The sequence below is a fragment of the Sander lucioperca genome, chromosome 23 (genome assembly GCF_008315115.2).
Source record: "Sander lucioperca isolate FBNREF2018 chromosome 23, SLUC_FBN_1.2, whole genome shotgun sequence".
NCBI classification, from domain to species: Eukaryota; Metazoa; Chordata; class Actinopteri; order Perciformes; family Percidae; genus Sander; species Sander lucioperca.
The window spans coordinates 17908438-17913831 of NC_050195.1; the positions used below are offsets into that span (position 1 = coordinate 17908438).

At 39.3% G+C, this 5394-nt stretch overlaps 1 protein-coding gene across 4 annotated transcripts in view; it reads right to left on the bottom strand.

Annotated features, from left to right (window-relative positions):
* LOC116064974 (E3 ubiquitin-protein ligase HECW1) overlaps window positions 1–589 on the bottom strand; it is a 90267-nt gene extending 89678 nt beyond the window's left edge. For 2 of the 4 annotated variants that reach the window (XM_035998111.1, XM_035998109.1), the window contains exon 1: window positions 342–530. The gene's annotated coding sequence lies outside the window, so the exon portion shown is untranslated. Of the gene's footprint in view, window positions 1–341 lie in introns of all 4 variants that reach the window. The other 2 variants (XM_031320404.2, XM_035998110.1) reach the window with 2 other exon arrangements.
* Between the last annotated feature and the right edge of the window lie 4805 nt (window positions 590–5394).

Sequence of the window (5394 nt, forward strand, 5' to 3'; positions counted from 1 at the left end):
TTAAGAATGATGTGGCTTGCTAGCAACGACAGCGAACGAAGCTAAAGAGAACCGTGTTTGGCGTTAATGTGAACCACCTTAAACGCAATTCTACTTTAGCGTTGCTCGGCGGATATGTGCTCCATGCTGAAAAAAGAAAATCACACAACCATATGTTCTCACGTTATTTCGTGTGTGTTCGTGTGTCACTACCGATGAACCACCGCATCGATGTTTTGAACAGAATTCAGCGTCGGGAGAAAATGACATATAGCATTTGCGGGAGCGATGGGCCGCTGATGGAGACTGATATAATAGGCTGCATCATTTAACGTTACACAGCAAGAATGAAAACGACCAACCTGGGATAAAACAACCTGCCGGTGGATCATGCTCCAAAGGTATAGGATGAGAACTCGAAGAGGTACACACCTGCTAATTCCCACCGAGCTCCATTTTGACAGTAGAAGGCAGGAGGAAGGAACACAAACAAAACGGCGTAACGAGGCACGCAAGAGAGGCTGTAGTCACATCCTTTCCTCTTTCTCTGGACCAATGTAAAGCTAGCCAAAATACAATCTTAATTTCCTGCCACTGCCAGAATCGGCCAAAAATTAATTATTTTTTTTTGGCGTTTTGGTCAATATTTTTGCATTTAGAGCATGTAAAACATATGCGTATTACAAATAGCTTTATCTGAAAATTGGTTTCATGATCGATTTAGGCAATTCCAACTTAAAATACGCTTTTATTTTGAAGGTTCCACTTAACTTCTGGTCATTTGTCGGATAGAGCAATGCCTCACAGCCAATCAGAAAACGCGCTGTTCTCCTCGCGTGCGCTGCCTCCTCTCTCTGCAATATCTCTCTCTCTGCCCCCATTCATCATCCATCGCACACATATATGCGTGACATGTTGACATGTCGTAGTAGGAAAAGCACAGGTGTATTCAGAATCATTACTGATGGCTGCATTCCACTTATATATATATATATTAGGAGAGGCCCTGGTATTGTGCATACTGACTCACTGAAATAGCTTACTGGGACACTTGATGGGATTGAGCCATCGTTAAGGTTATTAATTTCAGCTGTGCTTTTCCGACTATGACAAGTCAAAATGTCTGCTGTGAAAAAGGTCCATTCACATCAGTCTCCCCTCAATGCATCGTTTCCTTCAGAGAGCTGCAGCTGTTAGGAGGAGGAGCGTGGTAGATAATAGCTTCCTGGAAATTGTAGAAAAAAAGTCCACTTTAATGTTTAGATATTTTAAATACATTTCATTGGATTATTTCACAATTTCATGGTTATAGGCCCTTATGTGTTCTGAATTTATGTATATGGTTATTTCATAATGTCTTATTTATTTAATATTAAAAACTTTAAATCGAAAAGAATATACCCCTCCCTCTTTAAAGTAATTTGAGGACCCCCCCTTCCTTTATTTATTATATATGTGTATATGTGTGTGTGTGTGTGTGTGTGTGTGTGTGTGTGTGTGTGTGCGTATATACATGCATATATATATTTTATTTTTTTATTTATTTATTCTTTTTTTATTTTCTTTTATTTTTTTTTTATGCATTTGGGGTTGCTGTGTTGGGATGGATTTATTATTTTAAAAAGCATGTTTTTTTTTAAACATCTAAACAAATCCCACACATTGATCTCTTGCACTCACTTTATTTACAACTTACTCAGACCTTCATCAGGTAAAAGTCATCCAAATCATTTTTTTTCCGCAAAATGTTTATATTAAATAAATTACACTTCTGCACTTTAGTGGACACTACAAATCAGTGGTTCAATATGCAAGTCAATGAAAAAATAGTATTATTTAGCCAATATTAGCCATGTGTGACTTAGTTATGTGTAGCACAACACTATTCACTGTAATAGCCGACTTGTAAAACATAACTTTTTGTTCAGACATGGCAATAGTAATCATTTTTTGTAAGAAATAAGACACTGATGATATTTGAATAGCGAAATCAATTCTAAAATAATGTATTGTATCACAAACAAAAACAGTTATAAATAGTAATAAAAATTAGGTCTGCGTTACTTACAAATAAACAATGGAACCATGAACATGAAACAAGATGTAGCCGGCATGCAGTCATAGTTGAACTTCTGGGTTATTTTATGGTTTTAATGTTGTATTAATCATATAAGTAGAGCCATGTCAAGCAGCAAGTAAGAGACATAAAAATGGGGATAGAGGAATAAAGAGGAGAGGTAGAAAAACCAAAGAGGTGGTGTGATATAAGACTCAGAAAAAGGAGAGATGAGCCAAGGAAAAGGATGAGTGGTCAGAGAAACCAAAAAAAAGAGTCAGAAGAATCAATAGGTGGAAAAACACAACGACAAATAAGAAGAGAGACAGATCCTGTGAAAAATATAGTGGCAGAAAAGTTCCAAACGGGCAGAAAGACTGGTCAGTCTTTAAAGGCCCTGACACACCAAGGAGATCGTCAGCTGACTGTCCAAGTTGGGCTGACGGTGAACATCCGTCGCCCTAGTTTTAGCGGTGTGTCACGCGCCGTGAGTACTAGCAAGTCCTCGCCTGCCTTTTTTCGGAATTGGCATCGGAGCTGTTGGTGAGAGGAATCTGTCAGTGCATCATTGGATAATCTGTAATTCATTTGTAATTAGAAAATTAAAAACACAGATATTTGTTATTTGTTTCAAAACACAACACAGTCTCACCCAAAGGCGTAAAAATAACACAGGTTTACACTTTGAAAATACATGCAATGTGTACGCCAGTGGCAGATCTAGACAATTTAACATGGGGTGGGCAAAGGGGTAGCGAGAGATCTTGACAGGGTGGCGGGGGAAGACGGTACATAGGAACCCCCATATGTAACACCCTGCTACGCCCTGAACTGCTACAGCTATTATTTCTAGTCATAGTTCCATTATCTTTGTTGTTACTATAATTGCCACTGTTCATCATACCAACTGGTATAATTATTATGAATCTTAATTCTCTATATCTGTATCCACCTATCATTGGACAATCACTATTTGGGGGAGGGGTTTAGAGAACGGTCAATTGTCTGTGAACAAAGGCCTAACAACATGATTTGAGGTCTATTGTAATCACTGTTCTTTTCTGTTTGAACTCTTCTCATATCAAAAGCAAAGGTTAAACATCAACAGTTTAAGTCCATCACACGCCTTCTAGCTCCATGAGAAGTCTCAGGCAGGATCTAGCTCATCCCCATCCCTGGCAAAGACACACCTTTGTCTCATAATTGAATGCGAGACAATAGGCAGGGTTATTATCTCAATTCCCCCCCCCCCCAGACACACATACACACACTCCCTACTCACTGCAAACTTCACAGAGGCCCCTTAGTCATAATTGTCCTCTGCCAACAATGTGGGGGATTTTTTCCCTTTATGTTTCACAAAGCATCCCATCACTCAAGTTTGCCACTTATCAAATCAAACATGGCACATAAAATGGGCGTCTTTGTCAGTACGCTATGTGTGTGGGAGAGGAGGGGAAGGCAGGGGAGGGTAATAGAGGGTTATTCATGTTGCTGTAGGGTGAAAAGGTGTAGGGGAAAGAGGGTCTTTTTACCACTAATGTAGACTAACTAACTTTAATCACAACAACAAAGGTGATTCGCCATACTTATGTGTCTGGTTTCTTTACATAGCACTGTAACACACAGAGCGTCACTGTTGGCTATCGCTTTGGACCGAAAACTAAAGGGCTTATAAACTTGAACTGCCCAGAAAAAAAAGAAGAGAAACAGCAAGATAATTACCAAAAAAGATGAAGACGGGGTAAGTGAAGCTCCCACTGATGAACTTTCTGAACCGTGCAACGTTGAAAAGCTTAGGGAAAGGACACAAACAAATCTATGCTGGGAATTAGCAAAGTACAGATTCAATTATTAGCAATTTTCAAAAGATTTTTTATCAATATTAATAAAGTTATGAATATGTGTCTTAATAACTTTATCAAATTGACAAATAATCAAACGGGGCACCACCCTGGAAATCAGGGGTCAATAACTGAACTGTGAAAAAGGTGATGTTCTCTTAAAAATAAAGATCTTAATTAATTTGATTAATTTATCTCATATTTATAAGTGAACAGTGAAGGGTGAAATTCGAGCTCTGGCCTGTAAAACCAGCTGTTATTGCACATATACATATACACAAATAATCTCAAACAACTGCTCTTTAGAAGTATAAGAGCATTTATTCAACTTCAAAAATACTGATCAATAATTCTTCACTTCATCACTTCACCTCTATCAACTTGTTACAACTTTAGCAAAACAAAACAGCAAGCCAACACGTGAGTGAGTGTGGTTGTGTGTGTGTGTGTGTGTGTGTGTGTGTGTGTGTGTGTGTGTGTGTGTGTGTGTGTGTGTATGTGTGTTTATGTGGGACAGGGGGAGGGAAAAGAGGAAGGAGTAGCGGGATCCCGTGGTTGGACTAACCACGCAAGATCCAAGATGGCGGTCGGAAAACCGCGTGATTTGAGCTTTTTGTAGTTTTAGTACAAAGGAACAAAATGGCTACTCATGGTGCTGAAATAGCAGGGAAAACCGCGAGACTTTGACACACCACGGCGGGTGTGGTGCCGAAATGGTGGGTAGTGAAGCTCTGTTACACTATCACGTGACTATAGTAGCCAGCAAGGCCAGCTGATCAGTGTATGAATATGTAAAGTGAAGGATGTTTATTGAACTGTATGCGTTGATTCTTCGTATGGACATTCATGGTGCATCAGTCAGAATGCATTTGACAGGACCCCAGTATTAGTTTACTGCACTTTATTGCTTAGGTTGAAGGCACAGGAATGCACAGGGCTCTTATCAACTTCAGACTAAGGGCTCCTGCACACTGGCTGCGTGGCGTGAGCGTGGCGTGAGCGTGGCGTGAGCGTGGCGTGAGCGTGGCGTTTCTGTTGCGTAGCGGCTGCGTGGATTTTTCTATGTCTTTACACACCAGAAACGTGTCTGACGCAGCGCTGCTGCTGCTGCTAGCCTTGTCTGTACACATGTATGTTTCCCATTGATAAAATGAAATTTACTGCACTCAAGCAGTAGTATACTTCATATTAAACATAAATATATACTGATTTGATTACAGCAAAGACAATGCCTGCAGTATTGACGGCAATATAGGCTACAGAATATTTCATTCTGTATTGACAGGTGCAATATTTGAAAATCGATAATTATTATTGTTTTCTTTTTTAAATTACATTTATATCTGCATTTATGTCAAAACCTAGAGACTTTCAAACATCAACATGTCATTTATTAAATGTATTTGTGTCAAAATGACATATAAACATCTTTTCCTATTCTATTTTGAATGGAAACACTTCCAACACGCTTGCGTGTCACGTGAAAAATAGGCGTCGGTCCAATTTCTAGCATGC